The sequence below is a fragment of the Poecile atricapillus genome, chromosome 19 (assembly GCF_030490865.1).
Source record: "Poecile atricapillus isolate bPoeAtr1 chromosome 19, bPoeAtr1.hap1, whole genome shotgun sequence".
NCBI lineage: Eukaryota > Metazoa > Chordata > Aves > Passeriformes > Paridae > Poecile > Poecile atricapillus.
This window is the reverse complement of record NC_081267.1, coordinates 5,360,339-5,381,413: the sequence shown is the minus strand read 5'-3', so window position 1 is coordinate 5,381,413 and position 21,075 is coordinate 5,360,339. Positions and strand designations below refer to the sequence as shown.

The window sequence follows — 21,075 nt, the reverse complement described above, 5'->3', positions numbered from 1 at the left end:
TTTCTGCAATTTGGTGGGATTTTTCTTGGATTTTGTGGGATTTTAGTGGAGACTTGAAGAATTTTGTGGGATTTTTCTTAGATTTTGTGGAAATTTGTAGAGATTATGTGGGATGTTTCTGGAATTTGGTGGGTTTTTTCTTGATTTTTGTAGGATATTGAGGAGATTTTGTGAGATGTTTCTGGAATTTGGTAGGGTTTTGAGAAGATTTCTGCAATTTTATGGGATTTGTCTTGAATTTTGTAGGATATTGAGGAGATTTTGTGGGAGTTTTCTGGAATTTTGTGGGATTTTTAGGAAACATGAAGAATTATGGGGTATTTTCTAAACTTTTGTGGAAATTTGTGGGGATTTTGTGGGATGTTTCTGGAATTTGGTAGGATTTTGGGAAGATTTTGTGGGATTTTTTTTAAATTTTTTGCAGTTTTGTGGGATTTTTCGGGAATTTTGTGGCATTTTTCTTGATTTTTGTGGGATATTCAGGAGATTTTGTGAGATGTTTCTGGAATTTGGGAGGGTTTTGGGAAGATTTAAGGGGTTTTTTTTAGTTTCTCTCAATATTGTGGGATTTTTTTGCACTTTTGTGGGATTTTGCAAAAGTTTAAATATTTTTGTGGGATTTTTTCCTGGAATCTTGAGGGATTTTGAGGAGACTTGAAAAATTTTGAGGGATTTTTCTTCGATTTTTTGGGATTTTATAGAGATTTTTGGGATGTCTCTGGAATTTGGTGGGGTTTTCAGAACATTTAGGAAATTGTGTGGGATTTTTTTGCAATTTTGTAAGATTTTTCTCAGATTTTCCTGGATTTTTCTTAGATTTTCTGGAAATTTGTGGAGATTTTGAGACGTTTCTGGAATTAGATGGGGTTTTGAAAGGATTTAGGCAATTTTGTGGTATTTTTTTCTGGAATTTTGTGGGATCTTGATTTTTGTGGGATATTGAGGAGATGTTGTGAAATCTTTCTGGAATTTTGAGGGCTTTGGAGGAGACAAGAAGAATTTGGTGAGGGATTTTTCTTAGATTTTGTAGAATTCTGTGGAGGTTTTGTGCGATTTCGCTGGAATTTTCTGGAATTTTGAGAAAATGGGTAGAATTTTGTGGCATTTTTCCCGAATTTTTGTGGGATTTTTTTTCTTGAATTATGTGGGATTTTGAGGAGATTTTGTAGGATGTTTCTCAAATTTTGTGGGATTCAGAGGAGACTTGAAGAATTTTGAGGAATTTTCTTAGATTTTGTGAAAATTTGTGGAGATTTGGTGGGATGTTTCTGAAATTTGGTAGGGTTTTGGGAAGAGTTAAGGATTTTTTTTAATTTTTTGCAATTCCATTGGATTTTTTTGCGACTTTGTGGGATTTTGCAAAGTTCAAATAATTTTGTGGGATTTTTCTGAAATCTTGAGGGATATTGAGGAGACTTGAAGAATTTTGAAGGACTTTTATTAGATTTTGGGGTATTTTGTGGGGATATGGTGGGGTGTTTCTAAAGTTTGGTAGGGTTTTGAGTAGATTTCTGCAATTTTGTGGCATTTTTTCTGGAATATTGTGGGATTTTATGGAGACTTGAAGAATTTTGTGTGATGTTTCTGGAATTTAGTGGGTTTTTTTTTGTAATGTTGTGGAATTTTCTGGTTTTTTGTGGGATTTTGAGGAGACTTGAAAAATTTTGTGGGATTTTTCTTAGATTTTGTGGAAATTTGTGGCAATTTGGTGGGAAGTTTCTGGAATTTGTTCGGGTTTTCAGAACATTTAGGGAATTGTGTGGGATTTTTCTGCAGTTGGGTGCGTTTTTTCTTGAATTTTGTAGGATATTGAGATTTTGTGGAATTTTTGTGGAATTTTGAGGAGACATGAAGAATTTTGAGGTATTTTCTTAGATTTTGTGGTATTTTGTGGAGATGTTGTGGGATGTTACTGGAATGTGGTTCCATTTTGAGAAGATTTCTGCAATTTTGTGGGATGTTTCTGGAATTTCGTGGGATTTGTCTTGATTTTTCTAAGATATTCAAGAGATTTTGTGAGATGTTTCTGGAATTTGGTAAGGTTTTGGGAAGATTGAGGGATTTTTGTTTTTGTTTTTTCAATTTATTGTGATCATTTTGAATTTTGTGGGATTTTGCAAAAGTTTAAATAATTTTGAGCAATTTTTGTGAAATTTTGAGGGATTTTGAGGGGACATGAAGAATTTTGTAGGATTTTTCTGGAATTTTATCGAAATTTCTGGGGATTTGGTGGGATGTTTCTGGAATTTGGTAGGGTTTTGAGAAGACTTCTGCAATTTTGTGGGATTTGTCTTGAATTTTGTAGGATATTGAGGAGATTTTGTGGGAGTTTTGTGGAATTTTGAGGAATTCGAGGAGACATGAAGAATTTTGAGGTATTTTGTTAGATTTTGTGGAAATTTCTGGGGATTTTGTGGGATGACACTGGAATTTGGTGGCATTTTGAGAAGATTTCTGCAATTTTGTAAAATTTTGTGGAATTTTGTGGGAATTTTCTTGATTTTTCTTGGATATTCAAGCGATTTTTTGAGATGTTTCTGGGACTAGGTAGGGTTTTGGGAAGATTAAGGTATTTTTGGTTTTGTTTTTTCAATTTCGTGTGATTTATTTTGAGTTTTGTGGGATTTTGCAAAAGTTTAAATAATTTTGTGCGATTTTTGTGGAATTTTGAGGGATTTTGAGGAGACATGAAGAATTTTGTAGGATTTTTCTGGATTTTTATCAAAATTTCTGGGGATTTGGTGGGATTTTTCTGGAATTTGGTGGGGTTTTGAGAAGATTTCTGCAGTTTTGTGGGATTTTTCTTGGATTTTGTAGGATTTTGTGGAGGTTTGGTGGGATGTTTCTGTAATTAGGTAGGGTTTTGGGAAGATTTAGGGAATTTTGTGGGATTTTTTTCTGGTATTTTGTGGTATTTTGTGAAGACTTGAAGAATTTTGTGGGATTTTTTATAGATTTTGTGGAAATTTGTAGAGATTTTGTGAGATGTTTCTGGAATTTGGTAGGGTTTAGAGAAGATTTCTGCAATTTTATGGGATTTGTCTTGAATTTTGTAGGATATTGAGGAGATTTTGTGGGAGTTCTCCGGAATTTTGTGGGATTTTTAGGAAACATGAAGAATTATGGGGTATTTTCTAAAATTCTGTGGAAATTTGTGGGGATTTTGTGGGATGTTTCTGGAATTTGGTAGGATTTTGGGAAGATTTTGTGGGATTTTTTAAAATTTTTTGCATTTTTGTGGGATTTTTCGGGAATTTTGTGGCATTTTTCTTGATTTTTGTGAGATATTCAGGAGATTTTGTGAGATGTTTCTGGAATTTGATAGAGTTTTGGGAAGATTTAAGGGGTTTTTTCAGTTTCTCTCAATTTCGTGGGATTTTTTTGCAATTTTGTGGGATTTTGCAAAAGTTTAAATATTTTTGTGGGATTGTTTTCTGGAATCTTGAGGGATTCTGAGGAGACTTGAAAAATTTTGAGGGATTTTTCTTCGATTTTGTGGGATTTTGTAGAGATTTTTGGGATGTCTCTGGAATTTGGTGGGGTTTTCAGAACATTTAGGAAATTGTGTGGGATTTTTCTGGAATTTTGTGGGATTTTTCTGGAATTTTGGGAGTTTTTTGGGGATTTTTGAAGGGTTTTGAGGAGACATGAAAATTTTGTGGGATTTTTGTTAAATTTTGTGGAAATTTATGGGGATATGAAAAGATTTAGGAAATATTTGGAGATTTTTCTGTATTTTCATGGAATTTTTCTGGATTTTTTGAGATTTTGAGACAATTTAAAGGAATTTTTCGGAGGTTCCTGGGATTTTGTAAGATTTTTTCTGTATTTTCTGGGATTTCTTTGGAATTATATGGGATTTTTCGGGATTTTTGTGGGGTTTTTCGGGGATATTGTGGGATTTTCCTGCAATCTCGTAGGATTTTTCTTGAATTTTGTGGGATTTTCCTGGAATTTTGAGGGATGTTTCTGGGATGTTGTTTGATTTTTTTTGAATGTTGTGGAAATTGGACTAGATTTTGTGTGATGTTTCCGGAATTCGGTAAAGTTTTGAGAAGATTTAAGGAATTTTGTGGGATTTTTTAAAATTTTGTGTGATATTGAGGAGACTTGAAGAATTCTATGGGATTTTTCTTAGATTTTGTGGAAATTTGTGGAGATTTGGTGTGATGTTTCTGGAATTTGGTGGGATTTGGAGAAGATTTCTGCAATTTTTTGGGATTTTTCTTGCATTTCGTGGGATTTGTGGAGACTTGAAGAATTTCTGGGGATTTTTCTTAGATTTTGTGGAATTTTGTGGAGATTTTGTGAGATGTTTCTGGAATTTGGTGGGGTTTTAAGAAGATTTAGGGAGTTTTGTGGGATTTTTGTCGAATTTTGTGGATTTTTTCTGGAATTTTGTAGGATGTTTAGAGCATTTTGTGCGATTTTTATGATGATTTTGATGAAAAAACCAGGAAAATAAAAGCGGTCCATCTGCTGAAATTTTGGTAAACAAAGCTGAAAAGCAAAACCATCCAAAGGGACCTGAACTCTGCGCTAAATCCGCACGGTTTGGCCCAACATCAGCCAAATGGGGTTAAAATCATCCCAAGGGGTCCAAAGTGCAACCAAAAGGGCATAAAAATGCCCAAACTGGTGTAAAACCCACTCCAAATGGCCTAAAATCACCCTTGAATCTCCCAAATGGTGCAAGATCCACCCTGAAAGTCGCTGGTTTTGCCTCAAATCACCCAAAGGGCCCCAACATCCCCCAACCTGGCCTGAAACGCCCAAAAGGGACCTGAAATCACCCAAAAAGGGCTCGGTTCGACCAGCACCGGGACTGGGAGTGAGACCGAGATGGAGACTGAGACTGAGACCGAGAGCGGGCCTGAGACTGGGACTGAATCCGGCACCGGCACCGAGACCGGCACCGCTCCGGGACCGGGACTGAGACCGGGACCGAGACTGAGACCGGGACCGGCACCGCTCCTCCATTGAGATCGACACCGGGACCGGAATCGGCTCCGGGAGTGCCCCGGGACTGCTCCGAGACTGAGACCGAGGCCAGCACAGGGACTGGGATCAACACCAGGAGCGCTCTGAGACCGAGACTGAGACCAGAGCCGGGATCAGCACTGGGATCACTCCGGGACCGGCACCAGGATCAGCACCAGGATCACTCCAGAACCAGCACTGGGATCAGCACCAGGATCACTCCTGGAGCAGCACTGGGATCAGCACCAGGATCACTCCTGGAGCAGCACTGGGATCAGCACCACGATCACTCCTGGAGCAGCACTGGGATCAGCACTGGGATCACTCCTGGAGCAGCACTGGGATCAGCACCAGGATCACTCCAGGACCAGCACTGACATTGGGACAGGAACTGCTCCGAGGCCAAGACTGAGACCAGGACTGAAACCAGCACTGGCACCGGCACTGAGACTGGCACCGCTCCGGGACCGAGACCAAGACCGAAACTGAGAGTGAGATGGAGACAAAGACTGGGACTGGGAGCACTCTGGGACCGACACTGGGACCACCACAGCTCCGGGACAGAGATCGACACCGGGACCGGAATCAGCTCTGGGATCGCTCCGGGACCACTGCGTTCACTCCGGGCAGTTTTGGCCATGCCCCCGGGCGAGACTGGGAAAGGCAGGTAGGGACTGGGAGAGAACTGGGAGGGAACTGGGAGGGAGCCCTGGGTGCGGCGGGACCGCCTCGGTTCGCATCGTTCTGGTGCAGCCATCCCGGTCCATGTGGTCCTGGTCCATGTGATCCCAATCTCTGGTGCTGATCCATACGGTCCCGGTCTGTGCAATCCCAGTCTGTGCAATCCCAGCCCATGGATCCCAGTCTGTGTGGTCCTGCATGGCACACACTCCAAGAGTCTGGAATTCCAGTTCCCAGCAAGGAAAAGATGTTCCTGCCCTTGAAGGCAAAGCTCTTGAGAAGGGGCCGAGAGCCAAGTGCAGCAAGATCTTACAGTGACATTTCCCTGCCAGCCCCCAGAACTTCACCCATGCTTGTTGTAGCTCCTGGATTGGGAATTAAATCAGGGGAGGGGCTCTGGTGGGAGCTGCCCTGGGTGCAGGGAGACGCTGATGTCAGTGTTCAGGAACACACATAATCACAGATTGATTATATGCAGGTGCTTGATTGAAGCACACGGGAACTAGGGGTATCAGCAACCCAAATCTAGCTCCATCATCTTTGTCCAAAGTGCACATATTTCTACAATTTCAGCTGTAGCAGTAATCACTATAACAACCTTATCAATATTGCCTCATTAATATTGCTTGATTAGCTTTATCAATATTGCTTCATGAGACTTAGCTCATCCTTGTACAAACATGTACAAATCTTATCTCTGGGTGGGTATCTTGGAATCCCCAAGTACCAGTTCCCATTACCGTAAACATTTCAGCTTGCTAGACCATCCCCAATACCAGACATTCTTGCAGCCTACTTCTTCATGGTTTTAAGAAACATTTTCAGAAACATTTAACCTCATAATAACAAGGCTTTCACTGCTGTGGTGTCACAGACAGTGGAACACTGGGGCTGTCATGGCTGTGGTGTCACAGAGAGGAGAGCCATGGGGCTGTCACTGCTGTTGTGTGTGATAGATTGACATTTAAGTGAAAAAGAGAAACAGCTAAAGAATTTAAGGTTGCTGGAGGCTGATGGAAGTTTTTTCTCCTGGCCTATAACTGGTCATTTCCGAGAACTGACAGTAGTTTTGACCATTGAAAAGTGGTATCAACCTGTGAACATCACCCTTTGAATCTTAAGCCCGGAATTTCTCTTTTTCTTTGGTTTCTGGCTTTTGAAGAGCTAACAGGGCTCTGGTTCATCCTCCTCCCCCCCAGGTCGGACAAGGCCACAGGGAGAGCGGGGCTGGCTGGAGTTCTGCAGTTCCTGGTGGGGGATAGAGACTGTGAAGTGACAGGAGCCCCTTCCCAGAGGGAAGTACTCCCATCTGTCCTACTGGTCTGGCCTTAATGTAAATCTTTGACTTCATCAAAGGGTCATTGCTAAACAAAACCTTGGTTTTGCCTGCTGACATTGCTGGACAGGCAGTGTCCCAGGAGATGCTCTTGATGGTTCTTGATGCCTCTTTTCCTGGGCATGGCATTAGAGGAGGTTCAGGCCCAGGTGATGCCACTGAAGGAAATGTGCCCTCATCCCAGGGATGCTCAACACAGACTCCCCCAGCCCCTCAGTGCCCCACCGCTGGTCACAGCAGCCCCTGCCTGGCTCCTGCCTGCCCACACCATGGTCAGCCCTGCCTGCTCCTGGACATGGAGCTCAGCCAGGGCTGGTGCTGTGTGGGCTTTGCTGGTGGTACCAGCCAGACACTGGGGTGACAGCTCCATCTCTTTATTGGAACAGAAGAGCTGTGCTGGGCCCTGCCCTGGCAGGAGGGACCCACCTTCAGTCCAGGCCACAGAGCAGGGCGGGTCCCTTCAGGGACACAGGGCCTTGCTTTGGGTGGTGGCAGCATCTGCACAGCAGCAAGCTGGTAATGCAGCTGTGACAGGGACATCACGTATGGGCATGGAGATGTGAAATGTGTGGTACAGGTGTCCCTGAGGGAGGTGTTTGGCTGGACTTGTGAAGCTGCAGAGGGGAACCTGTTGAGAGAGGAGATGGCTGAGGCCCCAGCTGCAGCTGGCACACAGGGACCCTCTGGCACACTGGGAGATTCTCACTGTGCTCAAAGTTTCCCTCTGAAGACTAAGAGGTGAATGTGGATGGGCTTAGCAACTGGGCTGCAGGCCAAACAATTGAGTTAGCAAAAGAAGAAATTAAGAAAATATAAGTTTATCCATAGCAATGAAGAAAGCAAGGCCATTAGCATGGAAACCAATAAAAAGGCACATAAGGGGTATTTGCAGTTATGTAATACGTGCCTTAGAGGCAGCATACGTGCCTTAATAATCTCTTGTAAACTCTTGCCAATTTATTGTTGATGTTAATTGCTTTGTACCAATGAAATACATTAAGCCATTGCTTTGCTTAATGAATATAATGAGCTGTTTTGATGTAAGTAATGACTTAAGATCATGCTTTGTTAAGTGAATAAATGTTGACAATACTTTGTAATGAAGAAGAAGCCATTGCAGTCTCTGCACAAGTGTGTGTTGTGTGTCTCAAGTGACAGGTGAGAAATGCAAAAATGCCTTTGAAAAATCCCCAACTACTATGGAAATTGAGAAGAAACATTTGTCGACTACTTTCTAAAAAAAAAATAAAATTCTAAATATTTCTAAAAACTTCTTACTTCTAAAAATGAAAAACAAAGATAACATGGTGCTCCATGCCTGGCTGCTGCTGGCAGAGCAAGAAGCTGATAATGCAGCTTTGGTGGGGACAACAGACACTGACTGGGAGATGTAGGAAGACAGGTGTAGTTCTCCCTGATTGAAGCCTTTGGCCAGTCTTCTGAAGCTGCAGAGGTGTTCCTGTGGAGAAAGGAGGTGGCTGAGGCCCCCAGCTCCTGCTGGCACACAGGGACCCTCCTGCACAGCAGGGCCCAGAGCTGCCAAGGCTCCCCAGCACGGCTGGAGCTGCTGGCACAGCTTGGCCCAGCTGGACAGCTGCCCCTCAAGGCCCTGGAGAGCAGGGAATGGCTCTGGGCAGGGTCCCTGCTGTCTGTCTTTCAAGGTCAATCTTATCACCACTCTTTCTCCTGCCCACCTTGCTTTGCCTCTGCCTGGAGCTCCTGGGACTGCTCCTGGCCATGATTAATAATCACTGCTTATTCTGTCAGCAAAGGGACATTGAGAAGTTGTCTCCAGCATGCACCATGATCTTCACAATGTGATTGACCGGGACTGCACGTCAATCCATATCTCAATGCCAGTCTGGACGGGAGCACAGATCAGAAGCGTTTTTATGGTGTGCTGGGCTCCCCATCCTGTTTAGGGAATGGGGCACTGCAAGGAGGTCCTCAGTGGCAGAGAAGCCACTGCCTGAGATGTAACCCCGGGTGCCTCCTGTGGCTCAGGGAGCGGCTGTGGCTGTAAATGTGTGTTTGTCTGCAGCACAGAGCCAGGGCTTAGCGAGGCCATTGTTGTGCCTTGGGCACTGCTCGGCAGCCCCATCGGACCCGGGGCCTCAGCCCTTCCCTGTTGGGGACTGACCTGGCCCGGCCCAGCCATGGGGCAGGGCCCGACAAGGGCGCAGTGGGTCCAGAGGCCCGGCCTGGCCCCGGTCCCCAAGGGATGGGCTCTGTCTGCCTGCACAGCCCACAGGCAAGGCCCGAGGCTCTGCAGGAAGCTTCCTGCCAGCTTTGCACAACCTCCACCGAGAGTGTCCCTTTGCTGTGCTGAGAAGACTAACAAACCCCTCTAGTTTAACCCTACTGCACACCTCATGAGGGATCTCTGCAAATCTTAGGAGAGACCATATTCATTTGTGCCTCATGAGGGATCTCTGCAAACCTTGGCAGGGACCCCAAAATATCCCTTGTTCCTCACAGGGAATCTGTGCACACCTTTTGAGAGACCCCAAAATAACCTCATGTGCCACACAAAAGAATCTGGCCCCTGGCCCACTTTAGGAAGGACTCGGCTCCTCTCCAGGCCTTGATGGCAACCACTAAATGGTCACGTAAATCATGAGAACTCAAGCCCTCTGCCAGTCTTACAGGGTTCTCCAGTCACCTGTAGCCATAGAAATGACCCCAAATCCCCTAAGAATTTCAAGAGGAAACCTCAGCCACATGCACCACTTACAAAAGACCCAAACGCGTGCCTGTCTTACTGGAAAACACAACACCCTGTCCATGCCTCACGATGGACCCCAATCATCTGGCAGCCTTACAGGGGTCCCCCATCACCTGCATGCCATAGAAAAGCCAGGTGTGCCATTAACTCTAGCCAGCAGCGTGTTCCATGACAGAAACCTCTCCAGTGCCTTTCTGGGAATTGGGAACACGTGTTGTGGTGCCAGCTGCATCTGTGGGAGCCATGGGCAGCGTGAGTCTGTGTTGTGCTCCACTGCTGAGCTGGCAGCATGGTGGATATGGCCAGGATATTCCTTTTCCCACAGGTCTGGAGCCTGCAGGTACCTTGCCGCCCCTTGGCACAGGCTGTGCTGCCCAACAAAGCCCAGAAGGCCGAGAGGAGAGCCTGAGGGCAGCAGGAAGAAGCCCCTGCTCTAGAACTGAGGGAGTTCTTCCAGAAGCCAAGAGGGTGAATTTAAGTGATTTCCACTGTGCTCAAAGTTTGCCTCTGAAGACTAAGAGGTCAGCTTGTCAGTAATCCCAGAAAATATCTCGAAAAATATTTTATGCTTTTTTTTTTTTTTTACTAGATCCAAATCTCCATTGGGAAAAGAGCCTCCCCAGTATGCTGGGTGTCTTGGGATGTCTCAGTTCTTCCTAGAGTAAACATTACCACTTAAACGAAATTCCATGTTTTATTGAAGAAATGGAAAAAATGTTCCAGAATTCTAAAACTACTTTGAAAAACATTTTACTACTCTCTAAAAAAAGAAAAGAAACATTTGAGGACTTCTTTCTACCAAAAAAAAAAAATTTACATATTTCTAATAATTTCTAGTTTCTAAAAATTGAAAACAAAGATATGCCCCATGCCCAGCTGCTTCCTGCCCATCCAAGGCTGTGGCCAGCCAAGCAGCTGTGCCAGTGCTGGTGGTACCAGCCAGACCCCAGAGCAGAAGCCCAAAGGTTTTGTTCAAGCCCTTCCCTGGCAGGAGGGGCCCACATTTGGGCCTGACCAGGCACCAGGGCCAGAACCTTCAGGGACAGAGGGTTCTGTTCTGGGTGGTGGCGGCACAGCAATAAGCTGATAATACAGCTGTGGTGGGGACAACGGACACTGGCTTGGAGATGGAGGAAGACAGGTGTAGTTCTCCCTGATTGAAGCCTTTGGCCAGTCTTCTGAAGCTGCAGAGGTGTTCCTGTGGAGAGAGGAGGTGGCTGAGGCCCCCAGCTGCCGCTGGCACACAGGGACCCTCCTGCACAGCAGGGCCCAGAGCTGCCAAGGCTCCCCAGCACGGCTGGAGCTGCTGGCACAGCTTGGCCCAGCTGGACAGCTGCCCCTCAAGGCCCTGGAGAGCAGGGGATGGCTCTGGGCAGGGTCCCTGGCCAGGAGTGGGGCCCAGAGCACCTCTGCTTTTCAAGGGCAATCTCATCCCCGCTCTTTCTCCTGCCCACCTTGCTTTGCCTCTGCCTGCTGCTCCTGGGGCTGCTCTTGGCCAGGCAGCCTCAGTGGCAGCCAGCACTGGCTGCAGCCCCAGCGGGCTCCCCAGGACAAGGCCCAGCAATTAAGAGGCCAATGAAAGGCCTGGGCAGCAGCAGAATTCTCAGCAGAGTTATTTGGACAACCACTGACTACGCACAAGTCCACAGCAGCCTCACTGGGAATGTTTCTATTCTACAATAGACTTTCAAAAGAAGATGTTTGAAGGAAAGATGAATGAAATACTCACTGTTTTGTCTTCCAGACATGCCAGATTCCAACACTGCATAAAATGAAGACAAGCACCAAACAAAACAGGCCTGACATTAATTCTAGCCAACAGCGTGTTCCTTGACAGAAGCCTCTTCCGATGCCCTTCTGGGAATTGGGAACACGTGTTGTGGTGCCGGCTGCATCTGTGGGAGAATTGGGCAGTGAGAGCCCGTGCTGTGCTGCGCTGCTGAGCTGGCAGCATGGTGGGTATGTCCAGGATATTCCCTGTTTCCCCCAGAGCTGGGGCCTGCAGGCATCTTGCTGTCCCTTGGCACAGGCTGTGCCACCCAATAAAACCCAGAAGGCTGAGATGAGAACTCAGGGACAGTGCAGCTGCTTGGGCAGTGGCTCCTTCCAGGGACACGGGCCAAACCCATCCCTGAGCAGCCACTGCCACCCCTGACCCTCCCTGCTCCGTGACAGCTCCCCCAGCCCAAGGGGACAGAGCCAGGCCCTGTCAGGGGCCAGTGCAGCCCCTGCCCAGTTGGGAGCCAGGGCTGGCTGTGACCCTGGGCTTTCAGCAAGGCTCCCACTCGTGGCTGCTCCTGTGTCTTGGGCCTCTGGATGCTTAGGGCCAGCTCTGGGAGCATCTGCAGTGGGATGGACATTGGTGCACGAGTCCCATTTCCCAGGGGCTGGGAATGAGCTCCAGAGGCCTGGAAGCCGAGGTGCCTCCAGCTTTGGACGCTGCTGGGCCATGCAAGGAGAGGCCCTGTGGGAAGAGCTGCTGGCACACAGCCCCACTGAGGGCTGAGCCCAGCACAGCAATTACCTCCTGTGCCTGGGCCCGTGCCTGCAATTGCCTCCCTTCCTTCAGGAAATGCCTCCTTCCATAGAGCCTCTCTGTCCATCCCTTGAGAAAGGAAGAGGCACAGCTGGATCAGATGGAGCCATTACATAGCAGGGAAGTGGCCTCTTCAGGAGGCAGTGCTTGTCAAAGACATGGAAGAGGATCAGGAAAAGGCCCAGGCTCTCTCTTGTCCAAACCACCACCTCTCCTGATCTGCTCAGAGACCAGGAAGTTACAGAGGATCTCAAGGGGTGCATGGCCCATGGTGCAGTTTGGGCAGCCTGCCTGCTGATGCCAAATGCCTTCCTGCAGAGGCTGGGGAGAAACTGCATCCAGGCCAGGCTGGGAAACATCACTGCAGGGCTTGAAAGCAGCAGCAGGGCAGCGAGGCTGCCATGGATCCCTTCCCATGATGCCAGGCATGGCATGTCCAGAGAAAGCCCCCGGCTGCTGAGTCTCAGGAAAGGCTGAGGGAAATGCACCCACCATGCTCTTTGAGCAGTTCCTTCTCTATTTCTTTCAGGATATGGTGTGACTCAGGTGACTCTTTCTGCCCTGAGGCTCTGTTCTTCCCTCTCAGAGGACCTTAATAAAAAATAGTTCCATTTCCCAGGAATGGATCCCGGAAAAGCAATGCTCAGCCTGTGGGTACGGCAGGGAGACACCACTCACCCCTGCGATGGGAGCTGGGCTTGCGGGCAGTAATCAGCAAAGGAGCTGGGGAAGTCCTCCCTGCAGACACACCTGTAACTCAACAGCCACAGAAGCTTCTGTCACCTGGTTCCTACATGGTTGTCAATGATTATTCCTTGTTGGGACACTGAGAACATACCTGCAGGAGGCTCCAAGGGCTTCAAAACTTTGTGTAGCCAATCTAATGGAGAAGCCATCCCAGGAAACTCATCTGGAAGGGAGCACAGATGAGAACCTTTTTCAGGGTGTGCTGAAATCGCCTTCTGCCTTAGGGAACTGGGCACTGCAAGGGGGTTGGGTAAGGCCATGGGAGCCAGATGTCAGTGGACATGGAGAAAGCTGTAGAGGGGCCTGGGGAGCTCTGGGCTGGCTCCTGGTCACTCTCAACACTCTTTCCATGCCCTGTGCAACATCCCTGAAGGGTGGGCACTCCCCAGCAGCAGAGATGGCAGCTCAAGCCTCAGCAGGGCTCAGGCCCAGAGGCACAGCAATTACCTCCTGGGACTGTGCCTAGCATGGCCTCCCTTCCTGCAGCAGAGGCTGCCCATGAGCCACTGCTTCCTCGGGGAAATGCGGCCTTCAGCACAGCCTTTGGGTTCATATCTGGAGAAAGGAAGAGCCACAGCTGGATCAGGTGGGGCTGTTCCCCAACAGGAAGGTGGTATCTTCAAGAGGCAATACTTGTCAAAGTCATGGATAAGGTTGAGGAAGCCATCAAAATTTTGGAGCCAGGCCAGGGCCCTCCCTCCTCCAAAGAGCTGCCATTCCACATCTGCCCCAAGACTGGGAAATTTTCAGGGGATCTCAGGGTGTGCATGGCCTGTGCTGCAGTTTGGGCTCCCTGTCAGCTGATGCCAAATGCCTTCCTGCAGAGGCTGGGGAGAAGCTGCAGCCAGGCCAGGCTGGAAAACAGCCCTGCAGGGCATGAAAGCAGCAGTGGGGCAGCAAAGCTGACATGGATCCCTTCCTGCTGTGCTGGGCACAGTGTGTCCATATGTGCAGAGAAAGCCCCCGGCTGCTGAGTCTCAGGAGAAGGCTGAGGGACATGGACCCACCATGGTGTCTATCCAGTTCACTCAGCATCTTATCCATGTGTTTGGATGTCTCCAGGGATTTACTATCCTCTGTAGGTTTATTCCTCCCTCTAGGAGGACCTTAACAGAAAGTATTTCCATTTCAGATGAATGGATCCCACAGAACCAGGGCTCAAGCCTGTGGGATCAGCAGGGACACACCACTCACCCCTGTGATGGGAGCTGGGCTTGTGTGCAGCAACCAGCAAAGGAGCTTGAAATGTCCTTGCTGCAGACACACCTGTAATTCAACAGCCACAGAATCTTCTGTCACCTGGTTCCTGCCAGGTTGTCAATGATTATTCCTTGTTGGGACAGTGAGAACATACCTGCATGGGGCTCCAGAGGCAGAAAATCTTCATGAAGCCAAGCTGCTGGAGAAGCCTTCCTACCATCCTTGTCTAGAAAGGAGCACAGATCAGAACCATTCCATGGTGTTCTGGGACCCCCTTCTGCTTTAGGGAATTGGGCACTGCAAGGGGGTCAGGTAAGGCCATGGCCAAAGCTGCAGAGGGGCCTGGGGAGCTCTGGGCTGGCTCTGGTCACTCTCCACCCTACTTGCAGGCCCCGTGCAACATCTCTGGAGGGGCAGCAGGACCAGCCCAGGGCCCCTGAGGCCTCTGTCCCTCCCACAGAGGAAACCCCCCCTAAAGCCCTGGGGAAAACCATCCCCAACCCTTCCCAGGGAGAAGGGAGCGCTGTCTTGGGAAAGGGGACCGAGGCCGCCGGCTCACCTGCTCGCCCTGCTCGCCATGGAGCAGCCTGGGCAGCCCTGTCAGGCAGGGCCACTGCCAGGAGGAGCAGGAGGAGGAGGCGCAGAGCAAAGGCCATGGTGCCTTGCCCACTGCCAGTCCTGCAGCTCTTGCTGCCACCACTGTCCTGACACCGCTGTCCCAATGTCAGCACCGCTGCTGCCGCCGCCGCTGCTGCCACAACAGCCGTGGTCAAGGACTGACTGCTCGGTCCTTGTGGTGCTGTGCAACCACGGGGCTCTGGGACCTCTGTGACCTCAGAGCCTGCTGTCACCTCAGCCTGCTGTCACCCCACAGGCTGCTGTGACCTCATGGCCTTGGCTGTACCCCCCGAGTGTCCTCCCATCTGTACTCCAATCTGTACTGGACTGATTGTAAATTTTTGACTTCATCAAAGGGTCGTTGATAAACAAAACCTTGGTTTTGCCTGCTGACATTGCTGGTCAGGCGGTGTCCCAGGAGATGCTCTTGATGGTTGCCTCTTTTCCTGGGCATGGCACTGGAGGAGGTCCAGGCCCAGGTGATGCCACTGAAGGAAATGTGCCCTCATCCCAGGGATGCTCAACACAGACTCCCCCAGCCCCTCAGTGCCCCGCCGCTGGTCACAGTAGCCCCTGCCTGGCTCCTGCCTGCCCACACCATGGTCAGCCCTGCCTGCTCCTGGACATGGAGCTCAGCCAGGGCTGGTGCTGTGTGGGCTTTGCTGGTGGTACCAGCCAGACACTGGGGTGAGAGCTCCATCTCTTTATTGGAACAGAAGAGCTGTGCTGGGCCCTGCCCTGGCAGGAGGGACCCACCTTCAGTCCAGGCCACAGAGCAGGGCGGGTCCCTTCAGGGACACAGGGCCTTGCTTTGGGTGGTGGCAGCATCTGCACAGCAGCAAGCTGGTAATGCAGCTGTGACAGGGACATCACGTATGGGCATGGAGATGTGAAATGTGTGGTGCAGGTGTCCCTGAGGGAGGTGTTTGGCTGGACTTGTGAAGCTGCAGAGGGGAACCTGTTGAGAGAGGAGGTGGCTGAGGCCCCAGCTGCAGCTGGCACACAGGGACCCTCTGGCACACTGGGAGATTCTCACTGTGCTCAAAGTTTCCCTCTGAAGACTAAGAGGTGAATGTGGATGGGCTTAGCAGCTGATCTGCAGGCCAAACAATTGAGTTAGCAAAAGGAGAAATTGAGAAAATACAAGTTTATCCATAGCAATGAAGAAAGCAAGGCCGTTAGCATGGAAACCAATAAAAAGGGACATAAGGGGTATTTGCAATTGTAATAAATGGAATTGTTTCGTGCTAACTAAATCGTAACTGTTATTAAAGTTCTTATTAGAAACAATGAAGAATCAGTGTTACAAAGCAGATGTACCCCTTTGCAGATGTTACATGTCAAAATTAAGGTACAGGATGTAGTTTAGAAGATAAATGGTGTCTCAAGACCAAAATGGCCTTGAGATGGACCAAAATTAGAACAAATTTAGGCATTGGGCCTAAAGATTAGTAAACATAAGGCTAATTAGTAGACTTACATAACACAATGCTCAGTATGTATGCACAAACCTGTAAGGTTATCCAAAGGACAACAAGGAAGAGGAGAAGCCTTCGCCAAAAGACCACCAAAAGAAGACTCCCTAACAACAAGTAAGGCATATGCCGTGAAGAAAAGTGATGTAAAGTCAGAAAACTCAGAAAAATCGGAAGGAGAAAACTTACAGGAAACATTAATGAATATGTAAAAGCATACAGTATATAAGTTTAGCCTGAAGTGCTTTGTTTTGAACGTGAGGCAGGGTGGGAAGCCTTTGTACCCTGGTCGGTTTTGATTATGCTTTAATCATACTTAATTTCTAGCAGATTATATATATAAATTTTAATTTTTTATTAAACTCTATTATTTTACTAAACTGTATTTTTTATATCACATTACTATTCAGTTTAGTAAATGGTATTCATTTTTAATTAAAAGGCCATTAACCAAAGGGACCTAGTTGTCAAAATACTAATTTAATTTATAACAATATTTTAATGAAGAAGACTGGTACAACATTGGTATTTAAAAAAACATAACACAACATGAGGTATATTAACAAAGAAGGCCCCTTATGGTGACAAGATTCTACTGTTCAAACTGTAAAACATCTTTGTGTACTGATCAGGAGGTCAGGATTTACTCTTTACAATCCTGATGCTGAATGTCTCCTTAGGAGGTCTGGTCACAGAGAAGAATGAGCCCCTTCTGGGCTGCCCCTGTTTGGACAACCTGCTCCTCACCCCGAGCCTCAGCATGTCTGACATCGCCCACCTGGGACTGACATCCCAAAGCTTTGAAAACATTCCTCTTTATATTTTTTCTTTATAATTAAAATCTAATTAATTAATAAAAATAAAATTTTATTTTTATACTATTATTCTGTATTTTTATAACCTAAGTTTTATATTTATATAAAAGAATTGATACATTTTTAGCAATTAAAAACATTATCAGTCCTTGGTTCAAAGTACTACAATTCCCTTCATTAATTAATTGGTCACTTTTTCTCCCTCTTTATGATAATTACACATATTTTTAGTCCTTTGATCATCATTTTTATCATTTTCTCAGACAGGGTAAAAGGGACCACTTTGGGATCGATGGAGACTTTTCTGGGGAACATTTGGGGCAGTTTTGGGTCTGGGGCGGGAATTTAGAAAGAACTTGGGGGTTTGGAAGACACCTTGGGGAGTCAGGTGGGCACTTGGAGGGGCACTTAGGGATTCTGTGGGACAATTCAAGGTCCGGGGGAGCACTTGGGGGTCCAGTGGGGCGCTTGGAGGTCAGGGAGGGGAATCTGGGGGCCCTTCGGGGTCCGGGCGGGCACTTGGGGGAGCTGTAACAGGGAATCTATGGGGGGCAGGGGATCATGGGAGTTGTAGGCGCCGGTATAATACGGTTTAATGGAGCCGCGGAGCATCACGGGAGTTGTAGGCGCAGCTCCAATGGGTTCCGCTGAGGCGCGGGGCATGACGGGAGATGCAGTCCCGGCTGGAATAGCGCTCTATGGGCGCCGCGGAGCATGATGGGAGCTGTAGTCCCGGAAGTGGCTCGGAAGGCGCGTTTGGCGGTGTGGGGAAACGCTTGGAGAAAACTTTTGCGTCCAAGCCGTGGCTGCAGGTGCTCGGGCGAATGTATACGGCTCGGGAGCACTTGGGGGGAACCTGGGGAGCTGTAACCGGGCTCTTTAGGGCGCGGGGCACGGCAGGAGGTTTGGGCGCGGAACTGTGTTGTGGGATGATGGGAGATGAATTCCCAGCAGTGGCTGGAAGGGGAATCTGTGGGGTCGGGAGAATTCAGGGATCCAGGGACACTTTGGGGGGTCCCGAACGGGGATCAGGGATCCTGGAGGGTCTGGGGGGAGACTTATGGGACATATGGGGGGCGATCGCGGGGTTCTGGGGAGCGCAGGGTGTATTCCCAGTTCCTCACAACCTGGTCTCAATTGCCCCGTGCAGGCTCCTACTCACTGCCAGTATCATCCCAGTATGATCCCAGTATGATCCCAGTATGATGTCAGTACACAGCCAGTGCAATCTCAGCCACTGCCAGGATGATCCCAGTACAAACCAGTCCCTGTCAGTGCTGCCACTCCTGGGATCCCCCAGCCCTCTCTGTGTTCCCCCCTCCCGCATCTCCCCAGAGGAGCCCCAAGGGCTGGCAGTCCCCAGCCAGGGTCCCCAGCCAGCCCCAGGTTGGATCTGCAGCCCCCAATTTTCCCAGTTTCCCTCTCCTTTTCCCCGGGCCGGGTTCCCCCCGTCCCCAGCGGGTGGGAGCAGCGGAGAGCCCCGCGCTGCCCATCCCGGCCTGTCCCGGCTCCATCCCCGCTCCTGCCGTGGGCTGTGAGGGGTTTGGGAACGGGGCACCGAGGGTGTCACTGCTCCTGGGGGAGGAGGAGGAGGGATGGAAGAGGCGGGATGAAGAAGGAGAGAGAGAAGGGATGGAAGTAGGAGAAGAAGCTGGTGTTAGGGAGGAGAAGGAGAAGGGATGGAAGGGGAGGAGAGGGAGGAAGATGTTGTCAATACTCCACAAACCCCTTCATTCTTGTCCCCCATGGGGATGTGTCGGCCCATTACAGAACACGGGCGGGAAGGGGTCTCAAAATATATCCAACATGGACCTAAGGTATTTTAGAAAAAGAAGGCTCAGACTTACGAGACGTGGTCCTGGGTTTATTGTATGTGGATCGCCTGGGACAAGAAAGAGGCTGAGATTCCTCGGGTGCTATCTCTTAAACTTGGGGGAGGGGGGGGGCAGGGGATACAGGGGGGTTACAGCCAATGGGATAGGGAAAAGAAAAGGGAGGTTAGGTAGGGACTAACCTTATACAACACCAAGGGTGAGTTCTTCCCTTGGGACAGACCATAATTTTTTAAATGCACTTCAACAGGAAGAGGAGGGAAAAAGGAGGATCAGGGAAAAGAGAAGGAACCAAGAGGTCAAGAACTCCCTGAATTTACAGTCCCCCGCCCTTGGGATCATCACCCCCCATGCCACAGGTGACCGGGGAGGGAGAGCTCAGCCCAGATATCCTGAGGGGTCCCTTGGTTGGGTTTTTTGGGAGGGGATATTTGCGACTTAAGGACTGCAAAGCTGAGCGGAAAATGCCCCTTGGGGGACACTGGGGGGTCCCAGCATTCCTAAGTGGGGAGATGGAAATGGGTGCAACTTTTTGGATTCCTGGCACTTCCAGCAGCCTTAGGAGGACAGAGATTGAGTACATGGGGGACCCCCAGTACAAGTGTGACCCCCAGCAACTGGGACAGGGGGAACCCCTGAACACCAAAAAGGAGAGACCAGAGATGGGGAACTCCTGGGAGGCATTTTCAGGGCTAAATCTTGGTGTTTTGGAGGTTTTTATGGATAGCTTGTGATTTTTAGAAATGGACTTTGGCAGGAGGAACCCCCTAATCCAATGTGCTCATGAATTGTATTTCTCCCCAAACAAGGATTTCCCATTCCCAGACTATTGGCTGGATGGAGGAGGCAGCTGTGAGGAAGAGGAAGATGCCCCAGGACACCCAGGCAGGTGAGGAGGAAGTCAGTGCCCCTTTCCCCCTCTCTCCTGCTCCATCTCCCAGCCCAGCATGGCCCCCGGCTGCAGGACAACCCCGCTGCCGACGCCGTCCTGCCGGGGACGCACTGGGGGGGATCTCCTTCCCCTTCCCTCTGGCACGGAGGCAAATCCCATCCTCTCCTTGTCCTTCCTCCTCCAGACAAGGAGCTGAGGATGGAGACCAGGGAGGACAAATCCTCACAGCAGAACCTCATGGAAGAGGCCGTTTTGAGCAGCTCCACAGCACAGGAATCCAATGGGGAGGAAAAGCTTCAGAGATCCCGCAGGAGGAGGGGCTCCAAACCCATCCCAGGGTGCTCTGAGGAGGAAAGACCCACCCTGTGCGGGGAAGGTGGCCGGAGATCCAGCCAGGGCTCTGAGCTGGTGGTCCATGAGCAGCTTCAGGATGGGGAGAAGCCCTACAAGTGCTTGGAGTGTGGGAAGAGCTTCAGCCAGAGCAACCGCCTGATCCGCCACCAGATGATCCACACTGGGGAGAAGCCCTACGAGTGTGGGGAATGTGGGAAGGGCTTCAATTGCAGCTCCCAACTCATCCGTCACCGGCGCATCCACACTGGGGAGAGGCCCTACGAGTGTGGGGAATGAGGGAAGAGCTTCAGCCAGAGATCCCACCTGATCATCCACCAGAGGACCCACACTGGGGAACGTCCCTATGAGTGTGGGGAGTGTGGGATGACCTTCAGCCAGAGGTCCCAGCTGACCATCCACCATCTCATCCACACTGGGGAGAGGCCCTACGAGTGTGGGGAATGTGGGAAGAGCTTCAGCCACAGCAACAGCCTGATTCTCCACCAGAGGATCCACACTGGGGAACGTCCCTATGAGTGTGGGGAGTGTGGGATGACTTTCAGCCAGAGGTCCCAGCTGACCATCCACCATCTCATCCACACTGGGGAGAGGCCCTACGAGTTTCCCCAGTGTGGGAAGAGCTTCTCCAGTAGCTCTCACTTGACCAAACACCAACAGAGGCACCGGTAAGGGAAGCCCTGTGAGTGCTCCAAGTGCAGGAAGAGCTTCATGTTCTGTTCCAGCTCCATCCCCCATCAGAGGACCCACGTTGGGCAGAGCCCTGATGACCCACGTTCCCAGTGATCTGTGTTGGGAACACACTGGGCTGGAGGTCATTTTATTTTGGTTTCAATTATCTTTTGATTCATTCTCATCCCTTTAAATCCAACAAATGGTGGTAAAAA

At 49.1% G+C, this 21,075-nt stretch overlaps 1 pseudogene; it reads left to right on the top strand.

Annotated features, from left to right (window-relative positions):
• LOC131586379 (uncharacterized) overlaps positions 1 to 21,075 on the top strand; it is a 712,054-nt pseudogene that overhangs the window by 304,391 nt on the left and 386,588 nt on the right.